This window comes from Schistocerca piceifrons, chromosome X, assembly GCF_021461385.2.
Source record: "Schistocerca piceifrons isolate TAMUIC-IGC-003096 chromosome X, iqSchPice1.1, whole genome shotgun sequence".
Taxonomy (NCBI): domain Eukaryota; kingdom Metazoa; phylum Arthropoda; class Insecta; order Orthoptera; family Acrididae; genus Schistocerca; species Schistocerca piceifrons.
In genome coordinates, this window is record NC_060149.1 from 139699703 (window position 1) to 139725348 (window position 25646).

The following is a 25646-nucleotide window of genomic DNA, read 5'->3' on the forward strand; positions in this document are numbered from 1 at the left end:
TTCACCCAAACCACTAATTTCACTTTGTGCAGAAATGATTATAAGAGGGAAAACGATGAATTCCGCGGTAACGAGAACACTGCAAATGACCATTAAGCGTCTTGGTTAATAATTAACGGTGGTCGTACGGGCCTCTTGTACGTGTTGTGACTTATGAGTAAAACATTTCAATTCCTACACATCATATCATTTATTTTGTTTTACTTCAATACGCTGCGACGCGTTTGGAACATGGGTTGCTGAGTATATAGCCGATGATGGACGCATGGAGATTTTTACCATCAGTTGTTATGTCGCACTTGTCACTTAACATTCACTCGGCATGTCAGACGTTTAACTTGTTCTTTCTGCACTCCAGCCTCATTTAGACCGCATTTCCTGCTGGAACCACGATATTATATTGTTGAATTATATTTGTACATCACAAAAATGTTAACACTTAGCACCTTTCTGGGGACTTTTAGGAATGTCACTGAAGAATTCGGTTTGTTTGCTTTGTAACAGCACATAATCACTAACAGTGTTACTCAAATATGGCGGAAGTGCAGTTCAGGCGTGGAACAAGGCTTCATATATGAATATGATCACAGTTTCTTCGTTATTTCGAGTGTGTTTCGAAATATGTTTCATTTCCAGCCTCTCTCTTACGGGAAGGGCGGACGTGACTAACGCGGGGGACTCCTAAAGGTTTTTATTGTTCAGTCAGAAGGCTACTTTCACTTTAAATTTTCCGCGTCCACGGTTACTCTTCGCCGCCTCACCCCTCCCCCACCCAAAAAAAGTAACAAACACAATAACTCGCACATTATGAACCTCCTTGAAGAAAAGGACTTATTGATACATAACGAACACAGATTCAGAAAATATCGTTCTTGTGCAACACAGCTAGCCATTTATTCCCACGAATTAATGAGTGCTGTCGACAAGGGATCTCAGATGGAGTCCATATCCCTAGATTTCCAGAAGACCTTTGATACCGTTCCTCGCAAGCGACTATTAATCAAATTGCGTGCATATGGAGTATCGTCTCAGTTGTGTGACTGTATTCGTGATTTCCTCTCAGAGAGGTCACACACAGCCCGTAGTGATAGACGGGAAATCATCGAGTAGAACAGAAGTGATATCTGGCGTTCCGCAAGGTAGTGTCATAGGCCCTCTACTGTTCCTGATTTATGTAAATGATCTAGGTGATAATCTCAGCAGCTTCTCAGATTGTTTGCAGATGACGTTGTAATTTACCGTCTAGCAAATTCATCAGACGATCAATTCCAATTACAAAATGACCTAGACAGAATTTCTGTATGGTGCGAAAAGTGACAATTGGCACTAAACAAAGAAATGTACGATGTCATCCACATGGGTACCAAAAGAAATCCGATCAATTTCGGGTATACGATAAATGGCAGAAATCTAAGGCTGTCAATTCGACTAGATACGTAGGAATTACAATTACGAGCAACTTAAATTGGAAAGACCACATATATAATATTGTGGGGAAGACGAAACAAAGACTGCGCTTTGTTGGCTGAAAACTTAGAAGATGCGACAAACCCACTAAAGAGACAGCCTACATTACACTTGTCCGACCTTTGCTGGAATATTGCTGCGCGGTGTGCGATCCTTACCACGTAGGATTGACGGAGGACATCGAAAAAGTGCAAAGAAGGGCAGCTCGTTTCGTGTTATTGCGCAATAGGGGGGAGAGTGTAACTGATATGATACGCGAATTGGGGTGGCAGTCACTGAAACAAAGGTGGTTTTCTTTGCGGCGAGATCTATTTACGAAATATCAATCACCAACTTTCTCTACTGAATGAGAAAAAATTTTGTTGACACCCACATACGTAGGCATAAATGATCATCATAATAAAATAACAGAAATCAGAGCTCGAACGGAAAGATTTAGGTGTTCCTCTTTCCCACGCGCCATTCGAGAGTGGAACGGTAGAGAAGTAGTATGAAAATGGTTCGATGAACCCTCTGCCAGGCACTTAAGTGTGAATTGCAGAGTAACCATGTAGATGTAGAAAAAGAAATAGAAAACAACAAAGAACGGAGAGTAATTCAAGTTGTTACGTGAACCTAGCTGGTCAATCCGAAGATGAAAACAATAACCACGTATAAAATGTTTTAATGCAATAATATTAATTTGTTTAATCCCTGCTTAATATGTCGCCGAAGTATAACAATATTTTTCATCATAAGTTGGCTAACGAGTTTGGAAACAGACATACGCAAAAGTGAGAGGAGTCGAGAGCCCCGTGAATCCATGCCTGATGCAGTTTGCGACAGGATATCGAATAGTAGGTAATAATAGTTGGGCAGTCATTTGTTTTCCTCTGGCACACCTTGCAACTATTGTTTTAGTTTTTGGCATAAGGCTATTGATGTATTCTGAACTTACAAATTAGGTTATTTCAATAACAATAATATTTCATTCATTGTATTACGAATGAATATTTCCATTTATCTTGTGCGGAATTGTTATTTTGTCTTCAATTTTCAAACTGTGGCCTATGTCTTTCATATGTTTTGCTACTGCTGGCCTGCTGAACGATACCTGAACGAAAGTATCCGGACGTCACTATGTTATGCGTAATTGACGACTAGTACACAGGGTGTTACAAAAAGGTACGGCCAAACTTTCAGGAAACATTCCTCACACACAAAGAAAGAAAATATGTGGACGTGTGTCCGGAAACGCTTACTTTTCATGTTAGAGCTCATTTTATTACTTCTCTTCAAATCACATTAATCATGGAATGGAAACACACAGCAACAGAAAGTACCAGCGTGCCTTCAAACACTTTGTTACAGGAAATGTTCAAAATGTCCTCCGTTAGCGAGGATACATGCATCCACCCTCCGTCGCATGGAATCCCTGATGCGCTGATGCTGCCCTGGAAAATGGCGTATTGTATCACAGCCGTCCACAATACGAGCACGAAGAGTGTCTACATTTGGTACCGGGGTTGCGTAGACAAGAGCTTTCAAATGCCCCCATAAATGACAGTCAAGAGGGTTGAGGTCAGGAGAGCGGGGAGGCCATGGAATTGGTCCGCCTCTACCAATCCATCGGTCACCGAATCTGTTGTTGAGAAGCATGCGAACACTTCGACTGAAATGTGCAGGAGCACCATCGTGCATGAACCACATGTTGTGTCGTACTTGTAAAGGCACATGTTCTAGCAGTACAGGTAGAGTATCCCGTCTGAAATCATGGCGGTGAATCGAGGAAGTACAGTACATACTGACGGAACTAAAATGAGCTCTAACATGGAAATTAAGCGTTTCTGGACACATGTCCACATAACATCTTTTCTTTATTTGTGTGTGAGGAATGTTTCCTGAAAGTTTGGCCGTGCCGTTTTGTAACACCTCGTATAGTCACGAGGGGCTGACCCACCAGCATAAAAGGAGACGGGGAGTACTCTGTTGTCAATTGAGAGACAGTAACAGCAGAATGGGTCAGTCAGGAGAGGTCAGTGACTTCGAACGTGAAGAAGTCATTGGACGTCACCTGAGTAACAGATCCAACAGGGACATTTCCAACCTGCTAAAGCTGTCCAAGTCTACTATTGGTGATGTGACTGAAGTGGAAACGGAAAGAAACAATCACAGATAAACCAAGACCAGGCAAACCTTATATTCTGACAGATAGGCACAGTCGATCATTGCGGAGGGTGGCTGTAAAAAATCTCATTAAATCAGTGGCACGAATTACTCGTGAATTTCAAAGTACTACAAGCATTCCAGGTAGCACAATGACTGTGCGTAGGTAGGTAAATAAATGGGTACAATGGTCAAGCAGCTCCTCAAAGGCCTGCCCGCATCTCGTGGTCGTGCGGTAGCGTTCTCGCTTCCCGCGCCCGGGTTCGCTTCCCGGCGGGGTCAGGGATTTTCTCTGCCTCGTGATGGCTGGGTGTTGTGTGATGTCCTTAGGTTAGTTAGGTTTAAGTAGTTCTAAGTTCTAGGGGACTGATGACCATAGATGTTAAGTCCCATAGTGCTCAGAGCCATTTGAACCACTTTTTTTTTTTTTTTTTTTTTCCTCAAAGGCCACACATTTCTGTAGTCAATGCTAACCAGTGCTTGAGCCGGTGTAAATAGTTTGGACACTGACAGTCATGAATCACGCTAGATCCTGTGACAATCCGATGGAAGTGTTTGGGTTTGCTGAATGCTTGGAAAACCTTACCTGCCATCATGTTTAGTACCAACAGTGAACTATAGAAGAGGGGATGTTACGGTATGGTTTTGTTTTCCGTAGGTAGGATTTGGTCCGCCTACTGCGCTTAAGAAAAGGCTAAATGTGGAAGGATAGGAACATAAGTTGCAGCACTGAGTACTGAGTACAGTAGAGGAACAATTTGGAGATGAAAACTGATTGTATCAGCGTGATGGTGCACCCTGTCATGAAGCAGCATCTGTGAGGCAATGGTTTGTGAACAATAACATTCATTCAGCTGCCCAGAGTTCCAATCTGAACCCAGTGGAACACCTTTTGGATAAGCTAGAACGTCAGTTTCACTTCAGACTCCAGTGTCCAATATCGTTACCTTCTCTGGGTCCATTTCTTGATGGATAATGGGTTGCCATTCCGCCACAGAGATTCAGACACTTCATTGGGAGGATCCCCAGCAGGGCTCAAGTTGCCATAAAGGAGAATGGTGGATACACCCGATATTAATGTCCACTAATAGGTGTTCAGATACTTTTGTCTGATGTCAGCTCTTGATGGAGAATGGCCTGTCATTCGTCCACAGAGATACAGACACTTCATTGAGAGGGTCCCCAGCAGAGCTCAAGCCGTTAAAAAAGGAAAATGGTGGACACACCGCATATTAGCGTCCACTATTAAGTGTCGCGATACTTTTGATATTATAGTGTATTTCTCGAGCCTGTCCATATGGTCTTTAAACCGAGTCTTGATGTTTCTGGTAGTCTGGCCTATATAAAATTATAGATACCAGATGCGTCCAGATTCGTGCAAGTGGAGTTCATATTGTGAACGAGTCTACTCCATAGGTTGTTAGAGGAGTGTGAAGCTGATTCTTATGTTTGTGTTTGTGAATAGCCTAGCTACTGTACACTACTGGCCATTAAAATTGCTACACCAAGAAGGAATGCAGATGATAAACGAGTATTCTTTGGACAAATATATTATACTAGAACTGACATCTGATTACATTTTCACGCTATTTGGGTGCATAGATCCTGAGAAATCAGTACCCAGAACATCCACCTCTGGCCGTAATAACGGCTTTGATACGCCTGGGCATTGAGTCAAACAGAGCTTGGATTGCGCGTACAGGTACAGCTGCCCATGCAGCTTCAATACGATACCACAGTTCATCAAGAGTAGTGACTGGCGGATTGTGACGAGCCAGTTGCTCGGCCACCATTGACCAGACGCTTTCAGTTGGTGAGAGATCTGGAGAATGTGCTGGCCAGGGCAGCAGTCGAACATTTTCTGTATCCAGAAAGGCCCGTACAGGACCTGCAACATTATCCTGCTGAAATGTAGGCTTTCGCAGGGATCGAATGAAGGGTAGAGCCACGGGTTGTACCACATCTGAAATGTAACGTCCACTGTTCAGAGTGCCGTCAGTGCGAACAGGAGGTGAGCGAGACGTATAACCAATGGCAGCCCATACCATCAAGCCGCGTGATACGCCAGTATGGCGATGACGAATGCACGCTTCCAATGTGCGTTGACCGCGATGTCGCCAAACACGGATGCGACCATCATGATGCTGTAAAGAGAATCTGGACTCATCCCAAAAAATGACGTTTTGCCATTAGTGCACCCAAGTTCGTCGTTGAGAACACCATCGCAGGCGCTCCTGTCTCTGATGTAGCGTCAAGGGTAACCGCAGCTATGGTCTACGAGCTGATAGTCCATGCTGCTGCAAACGTCGTCGAACTGTTCATGCAGATGGTTGTTGTCTTGCAAACGTCCCCATCTGTTGACTCAGGAATCGAGACGTAGCTGCACGATCCGTTACAGCCATGCGGATAAGATGCCTGTCATCTCGGCTGCTAGTGATACGAGGCCGTTGGGATCCAGCACGGCGTTCCGTATTACCCTCCTGAACCCACCGATTCCATATTCTGCTAACAGTCATTGGATCTCGACCAACGCGAGCAGCAATGTCGCGATACGATAAACCGCAATCGCGATAGGCTACAATCCGACGTTCATCAAAGTCGGAAACGTGATGGTCCGCATTTCTCCTCCTTACACGAGGCATCACAGCAACGTTCCAGCAGGTAACGCCGGTCAACTGCTGTTTGTGTATGAGAAATCGGTTGGAAACTTTCCTCATGTCAGAACGTTGTAGGTGTCTCCACCGGCGCCAACCTTGTGTGAATGCTCTGAAAAGCTAATCATTTGCATATCACAGCATCTTCTACCTGTCGGTTAAATTTCGCGTCTGTAGCACGTCATCTTCGTGGTGTAGCAATTTTAATGGCCAGTAGTGAATTAACTATTACACCAAGATATGGCTTTATTATAAATGTAGGTGCTACAGCACTAGCAGGAGGGTTAAGTTCCTTTTGTTCATTGTTCATTTCTTATTTGTTGTGAGACTGTTTTAATCAAAGAATGGTCATGTTTCTTTTAACATGCTTTCCAGCTGGATCAATAGAGAGCTTATTCTAACTTCCTCTTTCAGATAGCACAGTGCGCCACATGTGTGAAAAAAATTGAAAATTTTACCCGGGTCTGAATTTTATGACTTCGACTTATGAATCTGGTAGTTGTAATAAACGTAAGGCGCCAGTTACTCCACACGGAGACTTTGGGAGAGGACGGGGAAGGGAAGAACAACCTAAAACTATGTTCACGCTTGCTTGAACCGCAACATGCATACACAGGGAGTAGTTCCCATGTATGCAGCTGGAAAAGCAGGAGTGAGATAGCATACGATTTCCTTCTGGGCCGTGAGGTTGTTTCAGAGTTTAGTAGCGCTGAAGTGACTATGAAAGAGGCTGAGTTCAAATGCTGTTCTAGTATGCAGCTGGAGTAGCATGGAAGGAAGATCACCTGGTCCATACTGTGGACATCAAACACGAATCATTTGTTCGGATGGAGAAGAATAAGGATCGAAATTAATCGTGGTGCTTTCTTAGAGGAATATCTTCTAAAGTGATTCAGAGAACCACGGAAAAGAATATCAGGAGGGCCACGTGGTTGTCTGAAACCCGCTTCTCGTATACATCAGCACTAACATTTTAGAAATATTATAATAACCTTCCACACAGACTCAATGAGGAGTGTAGGCAATCGACAGACCTACTGCTGACTGGGTAGGGAAACAGTTTCTTCAGCTATTTGCGAAGGTTGTCTTCTGAGACAGAAAGAATAGCTTCGTGTCTGTGAAAACAATAAGTACAGCAACACATTGAGACGAACCATAGACAAAGTTGGGAAGACATTTGCGTCATCATGATACCATTTGAAGTCCACCTCCTGTAGACTATTGCGTGCATTACGATCTTATGTTACATGCACCCATGTTGCTCCTGAACGTTTTTTAATGTCAGCTGTTATATGCCATTACATTATAGCGACGACCTTTTCTCGTCTGTTAAAGTCTTAGTAAATAACTTCCTTGCACCATATACCGTTCATTCGCCGATCTACATTTCCAGCGCGATTCCTTTTTAATTTTCGGTCATGAGCACATTCTCTACTCCAGAATATCTCCTGATCGGTTTGTTTATTTTCATGTTCCTCTTACTAATTTCCATCACGCATTTCTCCATTTGCGACTATAAATCTAACGACTATAAATCTAATATGTACATGTGGTATATGTAATAGCAATTACGTCGATATATGGGTAATCGCATCTTAGTGTCTGATATGCTCCTTCAAACCACGTTCACTGTATAATGAAAGTCTCTTTTGCGTTCTAAAGAAAGCAAGTTTTGTGAAACGGGAGCAAATATAATGACACACTGGTTAGACTGACACGTGTTCGGAACGTTCGGCGTTTTATATTTCCGTTCGCTCATCTTACCCTACATTATCCGTGGTTTCCCTAAACTACTGCAGGTGGATTCTTGGCTATTTCCTTCAACAACATCACGGCTGATTTACTTCACCATCCGTAGCCAACTAATCTAGTGCTCCGTCTCTTATGACCCCTTTGTAGAAGGGGCGTCAGACCATAACCTGTCTTTTTGTAAGGCTGACACGCACAGTGATTTATGCTAGTACTAAATAACGTTACTCATTGTGAGGTCTTAAATGACGACGGCACAAGCCTTGGCAGTTAGTTTATGACTCCGGCCTGGATGTGTCCTGACTGCGGTACGGTACTAACCGCAGCAGTCCATCTGCATTTCCCGTTAGGTGCACATGTCCTACGGCGGTTCTTAAAGACTGCGTTCCGCTAACGTTCTTAATAATCATATATCCATGAGAGGTGAGAACACTGCGTTCTTTTCACTTCGAAAATACGAGTGTTGAAGTATTTAGATGTCAAGCTTGTGTTTTCACTCACCACCATTTCACCCACCAAGAAAGTGAAAATGATCGCTGTAGTACGACTGTAGTCAAAGTGATACAAGGACACGTATCTTACACTATGATTCAGCTGCCACTACAGATGTCGTTTTATGCAACTCGCAATGCTATATCTGGCCTCCAAAAGCCGTGGTGAGGTTTTCATATTGGTGCAGCCATTACTTCTAATATTTTATCTTTGGTATTTCATCATTGTCCTGAATAATGTTATTTGCAGCTATCCTTATGTGTCCTAGTATTTATTCAGCTAAGCTGTTCACCTACAATCTTTCCGTGACCGTTTAAAGTATCTTAATTCGATGGTAATTTCGAACAATCAATGACACAAATGAAATGTGAAGGAAATGTTCGTGACCAAATTCTTTTGCAATTCCCTTTTTTTTATGTTACTGATGTAATTTTGCAATGTAAGTGTTTATCTTGATATTAAACTCATGACGAAAATTTATTATTTAACAATCTCAAATCCCTATTTTACATATGCATGAATGTTTGACGTGCACGTTTCTTTCACGACTCTGGAAGAAACAAGAGCAGAACTGCTACCGTTTTTAACTGGTGAATCATTCTTAGATGCTGCGTTATTTGCCTTCCAGTTGGTGTGTCCATTCAAGGAATATATCCAAATGTGATAATATCAGTTTTAAATTAAACATTTCTCTTACTCCGCTTTTGTAACTAGGCTATCTTCGCTGTGTGAAACTGGAGCGCCCCATTAGCCTGACTCTACATTGCAGAAGACAGTAGACGGTTTTCAGAAATGTGTGTGAAATCTTATGGGACTTAACAGCTAAGGTCATCAGTCCCTAAGCTTACACACTAATTAACCTAAGGACAAACACATACACACACCCATGCCCGAGGGAGGACTCAAACCTCCGCCGTGACCAGCCTCACAGTCCATGACTGCAGTGCCTTAGCCGGCCGCGGTGGTCTAGCGGTTCTAGGCGCGCAGTCCGGAACCGCGCGACTGCTACGGTCGCAGGTTCGAATCCTGCCTCGGGCATGGGTGTGTGTGATGTCCTTAGGTTAGTTAGGTTTAAGTAGTTCTAAGTTCTAGGGGACTGATGACCACAGTAGTTAAGTCCCATAGTGCTCAGAGCCATTTGAACCATTTTTTTTGCAGCGCCCTAGACCGCTCGGCCAATCCCGCGCGGCGTAGTCGGTGTTAATTCCCCTCTTTAGTACTACGATATTAGCAGCAGGAAGTAATATAGTTCCATTCGAAAAATTGAGACTGGTACCGATGTCTCTGTAAGCAACATACGTATTAAAAGATACTATCTCTTAGCGAGGACTTTTACACAATTTATTTTCGTGAAAACAGAATTACGATATCTTAATATCGTAATCACCCTATATTGTGGTCGAATGTGCACAACAGACACTCAAGAAATAGTGAATTAGAAATGCGTGCTGTGTTGGAAACTGGGCGCTCTTGCACAAATTGCGAATGGATCTCAGTTTGCGTAATTGAATCGGTTGTCGGTTGGTTGGTTGGGGGGGGGGGGACAAACGGCGAGATCATTGGTCCCGTCGGATTAGGGGAGGATGGATAAGGAAGTCGGTCGTACCCTTTTAAAGGAACCATCCCAGAATTTGCCTGAAGCGATTTAGGAAATCACGGAGAACCTAAATCAGGACGGTCGGACGCGGGTTTGAACCGTCGTCCTCCTGAATGCGAGTGCAATGTGCTAACCACTGCGCCACCTCGCTCGGTGATTGGGTTGTCGTCACAACTTGTGCCGCTCGTCATCGTAACGTAAGACGTTAAGCGCAGCATCAACGAATTTGAACGCGGCTAAATCATGGACTTACGACGCATAGAATATTTCATTTTCTTGGACAACGTCGCCCACCGCCGATTGTAAGAGTAGATAGAAGTACAATAGTGCATCAAATTATTGACCAGCTCAGTGAAGGACAACAATAAACTGAACAGCCAAGCCATCCAGAAATACTCCTGTTTGTGGGGAACAGAATCCAACAGCCCACACTTTTAACTTTGCTCATCGCCCGTCACCAGGCATGGGGATTAGAACTGGTGCAGGCAAACAGTCAATGGAGCCCCAAAAAATGGAAAAAAGTCGCCTCGACTGACAAGTCGTGGTGCACGTTTAAACACGCCGATGACAAAGTAGATTTATTTCGAAAACTTCTGTTTGCTAACAGGACACCGTTACCCGAGCTGAGGAACAATACATTGCCCCATCCCATCGCTTCTTATGTGTTTCAGAATTCCAGAATGAATCTTTCACTCTGCAGCGGATTGTCAGTTGTTATGAACCTTTCTGGCAGATTGAAACTTGCCCGCACAGATTTTGCGAAATTTGGAACGTAGAAGAGAGATAGTGGAGGATATAAAGCCGTGAGGGAGTCGTAAGTCACGCTTTGATAGCTCAGTCGCTAAGAACGTTGCCCGCGAAAGTTAAGATCCCGGTTTAGAGTACCAGTGCGGCACTCAGTTTTAATCTTCTGCATGAGACTTGTCTGAGCCAACGGCCTTGCCGCAGTGGTAACACCGGTTCCCGTCAGATCACCGAAGTTAAGTGCTGTCGGGCTGGGCTAGCACTTGGAAGGGTGACCATCCGTTCAGCCGAGCGCTGTTGGCAAGCGGGGTGCACTCGGCCCTTGTGAGGCAAACTGAGGAGCTACTTCATTCAGAAGTAGCGGCTCCGGTCTCGTAAACTGAAATACGGCCGGGAGAGCGGTGTGCTGACTACATGCCCCTCCATATTCGCATCCAGTGACGCCAGTGGTCTGAGGATGACACGGCGGCCGGTCGGTACTGTTGAGCCGTCCAAGGCCTGTTCGGACGGAGTATGAGACTTGTTTGATGAACATTTCATGGACGTGCGGGTGCTTGCGTGGCCTCCACGTCTCCGAACTTCAATCCTACAGAGAACTTCTTTCACAATATCAGGCGAAATATATGTGACTTTGAGCCTGCTGCAATCGATCTCCGGGAGCTGTGGACGGCATTTGCGCGGACGTAGATCAGAACGGCTGCTCAACACATCCGGCATGTCACTGGGAGCGCCACGACGCGTCACCACTTGATGGTGTGCTACAAGCTACTTTGTAGTAGCCTCTCATTCAACTTTATATGAGAGTAAATTTCGCTGTATGATGTTTGGCAAACAGGCTGCCGTCGCGTGAATCTTGAGCTGTTTATAAACCGACCCATGGATTAAGAGGGACAAAAAAGAAAATAACGGAAATTTAACTCTACAAAACCACACAACTGCGTCAGCCAATGTTTCTATCTTTTCGAGACGAAATTACTGTTTATAAGGTCGACAACTTTGCTTCCACCGTTTTTTCTCGAAGTTGGGGGCTTCATTGTGAAAAAGTTACTACAAATTTACGATTCAAAGTGTTGGCCATCGCTGGTACTTTATCGCACTGGGCAGCATACGAACTCCACGACGGAAGAACTGGACGCTTTCTGAGGAGATCCATGAATCGATCCAAGTTTTCACTTGTTCATATGAGCGGAAGTACGAGTCAACCAAGCCGTGTCCCACTGATCGAAAAAGGTAGTAGTCAGAGGGATCAATGTCTGGAGATAGGACTTTCATTTCAACGTTTCCGAATATGTTTGACAGGTTTTGAGACATGGTGTCGAACACGGTCATGCTGCAAAATCACCTTTTCATGTCTATCGCTGTATTGTGGAAATAAATGGTTCAAATGGCTCTAAGCACTATGGGACTTAACATCTGAGGTCATCAGTCTCCTAGACTTAAAACTACTAAAACCTAACTAAACTAAGGACATCACAAACATCCATGCCCGAGGCAGGATTCGAACCTGCGATCGTAGCAGCAGCGCGGTTCCGGATTGAAGAGCCTAGAACCTCTCGACCACAGCGGCCGGCTGTATTGTGGCCCTTTTGTCTTCTACATCTACACCGATACTCCGCAAGCCACGAACGGTGCGTGGTGGATGGTACCTTGTACCACTATTAGTCATTTCCTTTCCTGGTCCACTCGCAAATATAGCGAGGAAAAAATGTCTGTCTATAACCCTCCGTATGAGTCCTAATTTCTCGTATCCTTGTCCCGTACGTATGTTGGCGGCATTAGAATCGTTCGGTACTCAGTGCAAATGCCGGTTCTCTAAATTTTCTCAATAGTACATCTCGAAAAGATAGTCGCTTTCCCTCCAGGGATTCCCATTTGAGTTACCGAAGCAACTGCGTAACATTTACGAGTTGTTCGAACCTACCGGAAACAAATCTAGCAACTCGCCTCTGGACTGCTTCAATGTATACCTTCAATCCGACCATGTCCCGATTTCCTATATGCAGTTTCCTTTACAGGTGAACCACCGTTTGCTAAAATTCTCCCAATAAACCGAAGTCGACCATTCGCCTTCCATACCAAAGTTCTTACATGCTCGTTCTATTTCATACAGCCCTGCAAACGTTAAGTCCAAATAATTAAACGACTTGACTGTATCAAGCAGGACACTAGTAATACGGTATACGAACGTTGCAGGTTTGTTCTTCCTACTCACCCGCATTAACTTACATTTTTCCACGTTTATAGCTATCCGCCATTCATCACACCAATCAGAAATTTTTTTCTAAGTTGTCCTGTATCTTTCAGTGCTCGGCTCAAACGCATCAACTGCTGTCGACAACAATCTCCTGTGATTGTACCCTTCGTTTTCAGTAGATTCAAAAACCTTCTTTCTTGTACCACCATGCCGGTCCTCGACGTCAAAATCACCGTTCGTGAAACTTTGAAGCCATCCTCTGCACTTTGTTTCACTATCAGGTGCCTCACCATAGGTCTTACGCAGCATTTTATGAGCCTCAGCCGCCGATTTCTTCATGTTATAGCAAACAATTAAAACTTCCCGCAAATCAGGAGTTGATATAGTCAATCGAGAATAACTTTATGATGTAATCACAAATCAAATAATATTTTGATGGCTTTACGTTTACAAATGCCTAAGCTTACTGTATGGTACTTACGACCTACCACCTGCACCAACATACACCTTTACTGCCATCAATTGCGAAACGGCGGAAGCGAAATTGTAGACCTAAAATACACCGAAGAATCAAAGAAACTAGTACACCTGCCTAATATCGTGTAGGGACCCACCGAGCACGACGAGGTGCCGCAAAATGACGTGGAATGGACTCGACTAATGTCTGAAGCAGTGCTGGAAGGAATTGACACCATGAATCCTGCAAGACTGTCCATAAATCCGTAGGAGTACGAGGGGGTGGAGATCTCTTCTGAAAAGCACGTTGCAAGACATCCCAGATATGCTCAATAATGTTCATGTCTGCGGAGTTTGGTGGTCAGCGGAAGTGTTTAACCTCGGAAGAGTGTTCCTAGAGCCACTCAGTATCAATTGTGGACGTTTTGTGTGTCGTATTGTGCAGCTGGAATTGCCCAAGTACGTCGGAATGCACAATGGACATGAATGGATGCAGGTGATCAGACAGGATGCTAACGTACGTGTCACCTGTCAGAGTAGTATTTAGACGCATTAGGAGTCCCATATCACTCCAGCTGAACATATCCCATACCATTATAGAGCTTCCACCAACTTGAACAGTCCCCTGCTGACATGCAGCGTCCATGGATTCATGAGATTGTCTCCATACCCGTACACATCCATCCGCTCGATACAATTTGAAGCGAGTCTCGTCCGACTAGGCAATATATTTACAGTCATCTACAGTCCAATGTCGGTGTTGACGTGCCCAAGTGAGTTGTAAAGCTTTGTGTCGTCAAGTCATCACGGGTACACGAGTGGGACTTCGGCTCCGGAAGCCCATATCGATCATACTTTCTTGAACGGTTCGCACGTTGGCACTTGTTGATGGCCCAGCATTGAAATCTGCAGCAATTTGCGGAAGGGTTGCACTTCTGTCACAATGAATGATTCTCTTTAGTCATCGTTGGGCCCGTTCTTGCAGGATCCTTTTCCGGCCGCAGCGATGTCGGAGATTCGATGTTTTACCGGATTCCTGATATTCACGGTACACTCGCAAAATGGTTGTACGGGAAAATCCCCACTTCATCGCTATCTCAGAGATGCTGTGTCCCATCGCTCATGCACTGACTATAACACCACGTTCAAACTCACTTAAATCTTGATAACCTGCCATTGTAGCAGCAGTAACCGACCTAAGAGCTGCGACAGACACTTGTTATCTTATATAGGCGTTGCCGACAGCAGCGTCGTATTCTGCCTGTTAATATAGGTCTGTATTTGAATAAGCATGCGTATACCAGTTTCTTTGGCGCTTCAGTGTATTAGCTGCTGCATCGGCATAACGAAAGCTTCGAGGTTCTTTAGTATTACACGTTAATAAACTTGTCTTAACTTGAGAAACGGTTGTTGAGAAATAGCGGACGTGCCGATGTACGAAATACATATCTAAGAATAAACGTGTACTCGTGCTTCAATAAAGTGTTCCATTGGTAACATCAGGGAGCGAACGCGGAAACTAAAAGTGTGTAATACAGCTTTATGAAGTCTCAGAATCTGAGAGAGCTAAGGAAAGTGAAACTTGACAGGACAGCAGCGAGGTTCGCACTGGACCATATCTCGGTCAGGCGTACTAGTGGCACGTTTGCCGGACTCACTTGCGCCGAATTACGTAAAGAGTTACCCCAGTTCTCTGCCGTTCTTCGACATTCCGGCTCCGCTACTAATACGTGGTTCGCCTCGTTTCTGCAACTTCCTCTGCTCTCTGCAAATGTTTGCCGCGAGAGCGGCGTGTAGAACCAGCTACAGGTGTTAGTGCACATCTTACTCGTTACATGACTCAGCTGTTTGCAGAAAGTCAAGAAGTATTTCACATCTGCTCTTGCTCTCGCAATCTTGTCACGGCCTTTATCTAAGTGACTGAGGAGTGTAAACAGTTCTAAACCCTGACCCAACTAACTTACATTAGATTTCCGTAATTCTCCTACATCTTTTGTAGTGAAACTACAGTGATTTCTATAATACAGGATGTACCAAAAAGAACCGTCCGATTTGGCACGTCTATATTTCTGAAACTAATAAACATATACAATTAATTTATTTTTTGATGAATGTGAAACTCATAAAGTTTTATTTCACGCCTTTTCATAGGTGTTCAATATGCTCCCCCTTGAGATGCACGGCATGTGTCAGTGGGTATTCAAATTGTTCCCACACCACAGTGAGCAAGTCTTGAGTTACAGCTTCCACAGCTGCTGTTGTGCGATGTCTCAGTTCATTCATTGCTATTGGTAACGCAGGCACATGAACAGTCTTTTATGAACCCCGAACCCCTACAGGAAATAATAACATATAGTCAGGTCCGGTGACCATGGAGGTCAGTAATGTAAGGCTGAATCATTTGGTCCAGTGCGACCGATCCATCGTTCAGTAATCCTTTGATTTAAAAATTCCTGCATTTCCAGATGCCAGTGTGGAGACACCCCATCCTGTTGGTAAATGAAGTCGTTCGAATCAGTCTCCAACTGCGAGAAAAGAAAGTTCTCAAGCATATCGAGATATGTGCTTCCTGTAACAGAGTCCTCGGCCAAGAAAAATGGACCATACACCTTTTCCTGTGAATCTCCACAAAACACATTAAATTCTGGAGAGTCCATCTCATGTTGTACAACTTCATGTGGTTATTCCGTACCCCATGTTCTCACATTATGACGGTCCACCTTTCCATTTAAATGTAATGCTGCCTCGTCGCTAAACACCAAGCGTGGAAGAAAACTGTCATCCTCCACCTTGCCAAGAATGAAACTCCACACGTTGTTGTTCGTCACATTCACGAAGAGCTTGCAGTAGCTGAATTTTGTATGGTTTCAAGTGTACACTTCGACACAACGCACGCCAGATGGATATCGGGGGGGGGGGGGGGGGGGCGCATGTTGAGCTGTCGAGCTGCACAGCGAACGGATTTCTGCGGACTTCTTGTGAAACTATGACGGATGCGTTTGGTGTCTGTGTCAGATCCTCGCGGACGGCCCGGAGATTTGCCTTTACACAAACAATTTGTTTCTCGGAATTTTTCATGTCATAGTTTAATGCTCTGTGCTGTATGAGGATCTACACCATACCTTATACGAAAGTCACGCTGAACAGTTATACTGGCCCGCACTGCGCAAAACGTAGAACAAACACGCTTTCTGTTACACCGACACCATTTTTACTAGATCTGAAGTGGGTGCACACTGCTGCTACCTAGCGGGAAGCATGTAAAACTCGAGAGTTTGCTCTTTCTAACAGTACGTTGTTCACGCACATATCTCAAATAACGTTATAGTTATGATTTCTTTTTTAAATCGGACGATGCTTTTTGACACGTCCTGTACTAATACGAGACTGCAGGAGATCCGTACCGTCAGAAACATCACAGTGGAGTGACGAATACGCGTCATCATCATTATGGCTCGGGGGATTTCTTCGTGCACCCTTGTCGGTATGAGCTGCTAATTCGTCGCTAGAGACTTCGACTTCTACGGGGCGTAAAACCCCAACAAAACAGCGAACTTTTGTTCTTAAGGTTGTCTTTTCCTGACATATGTGGGAGAGGGAGAAAAGGGTTACTGGTCGATCTGCGTTCCCAAGGGGTACAGAGCAGAAGGCAGAAGGACAATTCACAGTGAAGTCGTTTGATTGTTTTCTTATGTCTGAGCCAACACTGGTACAGGCATTTACTAGAAATTCAGATGGTGAGACTTGGTAGGGTACTCGTTGTGTAGACTCTTGAAAAAATAGGGTTTTGAAATAGTTGTTTATTTCAGACAGGACTTACTGATACACTGGAGGCTAGTTCTAGAGTTAGAAAAAGCATGAATAACACTGTTACAACAGAAACCAGTGCAGAAGTCCCAGGAGTGGATGCTAACCAGAGTGGCAAACACTAGCAGCATCTTAAGGCAACAACTTAGTTGCAAAACAAAACATACTGAATGTGACACTGTTCACTGAGGCACTCCAAGTGAGACAGCAGACTTATGCGGAGCTGGACCGAGGCTGGACTTGACGGACGCGGATTCGGCGCTCAGATCGTCTGACTGAGAACTCCGCCAAAATGCGGAATCTACGGGTTTTAAGGAGTCGCGTGGAGGCACTGTTTATCGCACTTAAAGCCACCCAGCCAATCCTGCAGGTGTCTGCCAATCACGGTTTAGTTAGGTTCGCTCTACTGCTTATAAGTGCAGTTGCACTAAGTCCGTATTTGGTATCAACATTGTTCAGCTGAAAGCTGAACGTAACTGCTCTGCCAAATAAGGCTTGCAACATTATTGTTATACGTCATTTAGCCCCGCCCCTCGGGCTCCCCGGAGTAGGGACTGCTAGGTCAACAGTTTTTGGCGTTTTCGCCCTCTTTCTAACCCTTGTGAGCCTACTGACGTTGCTGTTCTCAGGGCTGGTATCAAGCTGGCTTTATTCGCTGTTACGTGCCTGTTGGTTACAAAGTTCTACGGTGGCAACCTACCACAGCGTCTACACAACATATGAAGTTACATGTTAATTCCTTGAAGAGTAACTAACGCCCTGGGACGGCGTCTGGGGGCGTGTGCATTTTCGCAAGGCTCTCCCCTTATGGTTTACTTCATGTAACAATATCTCTCCTAGTTTCGTCTGCCCTCAGCATCGTCTCTGCTTCCACGCCTTGGAGCTCCTGTCCTCCTTTCTCACAGCTTCAAGATAACACTACAGTAGCAAGGAATAATCAATATATTACAGGGTTCAGTAACTCAGTCGGTAAAAACAGAATCGTTATAGGATCACTTTGTTGTCCGTCTGCCTGTATGTCCAACTGTTAAGCGTCCTTTTTTTTTTCAGGAACGGATACACGTATCAAGTTGAAATTTATGTCACATACTAAAGTCTATGATCTATTGGTGGTGTAAGAAATTTAAGCTTCTATCCTTGCGATCAGAAGATTGGCCGTTTATGTCACATATTTTGATGCTTGCCACTGTCGATATCGATAACAGGAAAAGTCGTCGTAATCCTCGATTCCTGGGGTGGATGAACTATCCAATATACATAATTAGGTTGTTCTGAACCCTCGGTGAGCGAGTCACACTCGCATTTACCCCTGTTTTTTTATGCTAGTGGAGGATGCAGAAAATACAACTGCTCCTTCTCTAATGATCTTGTTGTCGACGGGCTGAAGACCATTAGCAGTTTCTGCGCTGAAAGAAGATTCCTGACGTTTGCTAAGCAGCTTTTCGTGAGATGTAAAGCGTCTTTCGTCCAGTGTATGCCAGTTAAGATTTTTTCAACATTTCTTTTACATCCCTTCGCCATTCAGACAAGCCTGTAACCATTCTCTCCTGTTAATCGTACTGATACGTGTCCTGTAAATTTGAGCAGGTATGAGCCATACAGGTGTTTTGAATACAGTCTCTTTTGTAGAGAAAATGTAGTTTCCCAGGATCCTGTCAATGAATCGAAGCCTGTCATTTGCTTTCCCTACAACTGACCGTATGTGGTCGTTCCACTTTCATAATTCTACTCATTGTTTCTGACTAGTTGTCAGTAATTAACACTGTAATAAAGTAGTATCACTTATAAGGTGCACAAATTTGCGTTTCTTTGCATTAAGAGCTAGATTTCAGTCTTTAAACTAGGCTAATATCTTCTCGAGATCTGGCTGGATACTGCTGCAGTTTTGCACCACATTACATTTTCCCATAGACAGTTACTTCAACTTCGAAAAGCCTGAGATTGCAACTAATAGTGTTGCTAAATCATTAATGTATAACATGACTAACAACGACCCTGTTTCACTACCTTTGGGAAAACCTAATGTTATTTCAGTGTCAGTAGATGACATTCCAACCAAGAACCGGTGCTGTACCCTGCCTCTCAGGAAATTTCAAACAATTCGCAATACTCGTTAGATATCCCATAGAAACGTATTTTCTTTAAACGGCTTCCGTATAGTGTTGCATCGAACTCTTTTCAAATGTTTAGGAACACCAAACCAGATTGGTTCTCTCTATTCGTGGCACTGAGGATGATGTGTTAAGTTCGCACATCAGTGCTGATATCCACGAATAAGATTTTTTTGTTTCAGGTTGTTCATAATTTCTGATATCTGAATATATACTAGTATTCTGTTACAAGTAAATTCAAAGGCCTTGCCGCTCTGGATCCACCGGTTCCCGTGAGATCACCGAAGTTAAGCGCTGTCGGGCGTGGCCGGCACTTGGATGGGTGACCATCCAGGCCGCTATGCGTTGTTGCCATTTTTCGGGGTGCACTCAGCCTCGTGATGCCAATTGAGGAGCTACTCGACCGAATAATAGCGGCTCCGGTCAAAGAAAACCATCATAACGACCGGGAGAGCGGTGTGCTGACCACACGCCCCTCCTATCCGCATCCAAAAATGAGGATGACACGGCGGTCGGATGGTCCCAATAGGGTGACCATCCAGGCCGCTATGCGTTGTTGCCATTTTTCGGCGTGCACTCAGCCTCGTGATGCCAATTGAGGAGCTACTCGACCGAATAATAGCGGTTCCGGTCAAAGAAAACCATCATAAAGACTGGGAGAGCGGTGTGCTGACCACACGCCCGTCCTATCCGCATCCAAAAATGAGGATGACACGGCGGTCGGATGGTCCCGATAGGCCGTTTGTGGCCTGAAGACGGAGTGCTTTATGTTACAAGCAAAAGTGAGTGATGTAGAACGGTAGTTCTGTGGATGAGGTACACTTACTTTTTCACAGATGGGTGTCAACATTGCTCTTTGACAATAACTGGGAACTCATCTCTTCTCGTAGGATCTACAGTAAAATTTGCTCAAGACCCGAGATAATTCACTCGCTAACTCTGTGTAGAACTGGACAGGAACTGATAGCTCTCTGATGCCTTACTCAGTTTTAGTTATAAGAGGCGATGAAAAGGTTTCCGTTTTAGGGCGTGGTACAGCGTGTGTGCAACTTAGTGTGACTACAATGCAGGTATATAAGCACTGGCTTACAGGCAAGGGAATAGTGCGGCATGCGTGTCGTTCCGGAGAGCGTGCAGTAAATGCGGAGAAGTGAAATACAGTGACGTTATAACCAAATGCGTCAAAACAGGACCAACGTGCTTTTTTATTCTTTTCTTGGCTTCCGGAGGACAAAAATGGTTCAAATGGCTCTAAGCACTATCGGACTTAACATCTGAGGTCATCAGTCCCCTAGCCTTAGAAACTATTTAAACCTAACTAACCAAACGACATCACAAACATCCATGTCCGAGGCAGGATTCGAACCTGCGACCATAGCAGGTTCCCTGCGACCGTAGCAGGCGCGCGGTTCCGGACTCAAGCGCCTAGAATCGCTCGGTCACAGTGACCGGCTTCCGAAGGACAAACATAGGAAGAGATCTATAGGATAATGAAGAATGTGCATAAGGCAGCCTGTTTGTCGGAAACTCTCGTCCCAAGAAGTTGACGAGTCAGCCATCAGCTAGAAAGTTGATGATCATCCCGTTCTTTCATTACCGGGGTCCACTCCGTGTTTATTTCAAGAAACTTCGTGTCTCCATCTCTGGGAAACAGTACTGCGCAACGCAACGCAAATTACGGGGTGCGGTTATCGCGAAGCATACGGCAAAACTGCGAAAAGGGGTGCTGCTGCTTCATGATAACGCACATCCCCATTTCGGAAATGTCGTAACGCAGAGGTACGCCAACTCAAATGGAGACACTCGAGCACCCACCTTGTACTCCTGATCTCACTCCATGCGATTGTCGCGCCTTCGGTCTCTTTAAAAAAAAAAAGGCGTTGGAGTTGTGAGGTCCAGCCCACTCGTCTCATTTAGGGTACCTAAAGGATGCTGCGTTCTCGGAATGCTATACAACAATTCACGCAAATCACATTAATAGTTTTATTACAAATAAGAGGGCAAGAACCTTGCCGCAGTGGATACACCGGTTCCTGTGAGATCACCGAAGTTAAGCGCTGTCGGGCGTGGTCGGCACTTGGTTTGGTGACCAACCAGGCTGCCATGCGCTGTTGACATTTTTCGGGGTGCACTCAGCCTCGTGATGCCAAATCGAGGAGCTTCGGTCAAGAATACCATCATAACGACCGGGAGAGCGGTGTGCTGACCCCACGCCCCTCCTATCCGCATCCCCCACTGAGGATGACACGGCGGATGGTCCTGGTACACCACTCGTGGCCTGAAGACGGAGTGCTATTACAAATAAGAAGATTGAAAATACTTAACTTTGAATTTACAACGGTGTCGCAAGCGATGGGCGACATGCAAACAGTCGAAGCCCTTTGCTGTATACAAGGTCCACGTAAGCAATTGATATGCATCACACGTCACTACTGTCGTGCTCTCCTAATACAGTCCGAATACTGACGGGCCGAGATTGGCAGGAGCGGCACTTATATTCTCTTCGGCTGGAGGCTTGTCGGACGAGAATATGTAGCAGGCAGTTTCGGATTTCTTCACGCAACATGTCTCTGTGTTTTACCAAATGGATATCTTCAACCTGGTGTGTCGGTGGGATGGTTGTCTCAGTGCTCACTGCCATTTTGCGTGATTGGAATACCAATTCTGAGTAGTACGGCGTTCGAATGGAAACTTTTTGACCACCCCTTATATTTGAACTGCAATTCAGCATCGCTAGTACCGATTAGCTGTGATAGGGCTATTTTGTTTTTGAAAATAGACCTTAATTTTCTTTTGTGAGGGAACATTTCAGCTTTTTTGCTGTTTTCTGTTTCGATTTCCGTCTGGTCCACACATATCTCGACAATGATTTTCGTGCCACTAAAACCCTGTTTTCCGATTTCTACTGATAAGTGTATCCGACAATACACTGAAGAATAAATTAATATATAGTCTCTTTGTGAGGCTATATTTTCTTTTCCCTGTTTTCTTTTATTATTTGTTCATTACTGTGCAATTCGTAAGAATGTATGCAGGAATCAGACACAGACATGAGTCTAACATTTAACAGCTTGCCAAAGCCAGTCAGCCAGCTTTCCACATACTATTCTGTAAGTCTAGGGAAACAAATCAAAAGAGTTTATCGATGCGACATTCACATAACGGGCCATAAAGGCCACAAGTTCTGAGGTCCATTGTTTGCATTGACCTCGTTAAGTCTGCGAGCTAGTCCTTTGCCTCTGGGCATATATATGCACCCCAAATACAATAGTTCCAAGATAGGTGTTCAGTCAATAGTCACAATTGTCAGTCTATTCTAAGAGTATCTGAACGGACTTAGGATACTACGAAGGGAATATTTTATGCTGGTACACTGAATGATCAAATGGAAACTCCTCGTGAGAAGAATTTCAACACAAAGAATGGACCCTCCGACTGGAGTATCGTTTCACACTTGCACAAGAAATCGGTATCCATGCAAATGAGTGTAGCAGTTGTGATCTGTAATTTACAGACCAGTTGCCCGAGTTCATTGGTGGAGCATCACATCATAATATCATTGAGAATTTAGCACTGATTGCGTAGCGGCAGAGGGTTACTAAACACAGGCAAAGTATTGAAAAAAAGTCACTTCCACACTAAAGAAATTATCGTATGGGGGAGCAATGCAGTCCCAGATAAGGCCAATGAAGAGATGTCTTGCCATTTTTATTTTTCTTTTTTTTTTTATTGTGATTTCATTCCCCTGCCCCATATGGGCAGGGGAGGGCTGTCAGCGGCACAATCCGCCGCTCTTCAGCCGAGTGACACGACAACTAAAACAAGAATAAAATGATACGTACATAAGGAGATAAAAAAGGGGAACATAAAACAGAGTAAGGGGAGAAAATGGAGGTAAAAATACACTGACATGTAAACGTTCATGGGGGACAGTTAAAAAAGTCACCAGAAAGTTAAAAAACACAGTCGGCGATTCTTAAAACACAGAGAAGACACTGAATGTGCATGCACAGGTTAAAAGTTGGCCACAGTAAAAAACACTCCGAAACAACACACTTAAAATCCACTTGGAGCACACGACGAAGAATAAAACTACCAGGTGGGACCTGCCGAGGGAAAGGTCAGAGAGGATGGAAAAGGAGGGGAGAGCATGGGGCAGCTGGGGAAGCGGCGGGATGAAGAGAGGAGGGGCAACCGTGGGTTCACGAAGAGGCAGGAGACACATGGGGCAGGAGAGGAAAAGGGAAGACAGGGCAGGAGGGAGTGCAGAGACACTGAAAGAAGGCACAAGAGATGGAGGGGGAGTAGGAGGGGAAATCCGCTCAGAAGGAGGGAGGGGGAGGAGAGGGAGCCCGGAGGAGGAGGCAGGAAGAGGGGGTTAGAGTTGGTAGGAAGGGTAGATGTCAGGGCGAAGCTGATCATGCGGGAGGGGTAGACGGTGGAAGTTGTGTTGGGAAAGAAGGTGGAGGGTGTGGAGATGAAGAGAGGGAGGGACACAACGGTAAAGGCTCAGCAACTGGTTGGGAGTGGAGAGGAAGGGGGACACCAGGGGGTGAGGGGGATCAAGGCGGCGGACAATATATAGTGTGCGGATGTGTTCAAGGAAAAGGAGAAGGTGGGGGGAAGGGGATGAGGTCATAGAGGATGCGCGTGGGGGACGGAAGGTGGATGCGGAAGGCGAGGCGGAGTGCATGGCGTTCGAGGATTTGGAGGGCTTTATAGAACCGGGGAGGGGCGGAAATCCAAGCGATGCTGGCATAACAAAGGATGGGGCGGATCATGGATTTGTAGGTGTGAAGGATGGTGGAAGGATGCAGACCCCACGTCCAGCCGGACAGGAGTTTGAGGAGGCGGAGGCGGTTGTGAGCTTTGTTTTGGATGGTAAGGAGATGGGGAGTCCAGGTGAGGTGGCGGTCGTGTGTGAGGCCAAGGTATTTGAGGGTAGGAGTGAGGTGGATAGGACGGCCATAAATGGTGAGGTAGAAATCATGGAGGCGGAAGGAGTGGGTGGTGCAGCCTATGATGATCGCCTGGGTCTTGGAGGAATTAACACGGAGGAACCACTGGTTGCACCAAGTGGTGAATTGGTCAAGGTGGGTTTGGAGGGTACGTTGGGACTGTTGAAGGGTAGGATAAAGGGCTAGGAAGGCGGTGTCATCAGCGAACTGGAGAAGATGAACAGGAGGGGGAGGTTTGGGCATATCAGCAGTGTACAGGAGGCCTTGGCCTTGGCTTCCTTTGACCTTTTATGAAGTGTCAAGTGAGCATCTGTATCCTCTGGATGACCGTGATTAGTGCTTGTAGAGTGTAGTGTTTGTGTTGCTGCAGATCAAGGGAACGAAAGAAGATGAGACCCCTAACTTTACTCCCATTTTCAGGGCTGTTGTTTTACAAATTACTTACATTGTGATTTAGAAGGCTATTTATTTATTTATGTGAATACGGTCCTACGCAGTGGTTAGTGTAATAGATTGGCCAACGCCATCTGTCTGATTCCACTGAACTACTTGCAATCGTGGTCCGATTGCCACACTTTTCGCATTATATGTTTGTCAGCGGGGCCGCTCTTACATGTGCTCCCGTTCCATGAAGCTATGCTGTGCATCTGTTGATAATTTGCAAATGGAACCGAGTGAGGTAATTAAAGGATTTTTCGGTATTTATTTTCAAGATCTCCTTAGCTGCCCTTTTCAAATCAAATTATTTCCAGTTTAGCCGCGCAGGTTAGCGCAGCTACCCCCGTCGGAGGTTCGAGTCCTCCCTCGGGCATGGGCGTGTGTGTTGTCCTTAGCGTAAGTTAAAGTTAGATTCAGTAGTGTGTAAGCTGAGGGATCGATGACCTCAGCAGTTTGGTCCTTACCACAAATTTCAAAAATTTCCACCTTATCAAACCTTAAAAAATTTTTCGCTGCAATTTTTCATGTGTCCGGTTCTTTCCATGAATCCAGTTGACAGACAGTGGGCATTTTCAACTTTTTGATATCCCAATCGGATTTTGCCGATGTTTGTAGTCATTATACGCATCGCGTTTACCGTGACCGTTCGTGAAGTATGATGAAAACTTTCCCGTAGAGTACGTTTCTGCACAAAATGGGATCGGGACGTTTCCTTACACTTATTTTTATAATTTTTTGCTTTGTAGTTAATCTGAAGATGCCTGCCACAGGCGTAACGCGTCACTGAAATTTGAAAGTAAAACCTCTTCAACCAAGACTGTATTCTTATCTCAA

At 44.9% G+C, this 25646-nt stretch overlaps 1 protein-coding gene and 1 pseudogene across 1 annotated transcript in view; both read left to right on the forward strand.

The window, feature by feature from the left end:
* Positions 1–25646, forward strand: part of LOC124722223 (nose resistant to fluoxetine protein 6-like) — a 157313-nt gene that overhangs the window by 16617 nt on the left and 115050 nt on the right. The gene's annotated exons all lie outside the window — the stretch shown is intronic.
* LOC124723605 lies at positions 11034–11151 on the forward strand (annotated as a pseudogene).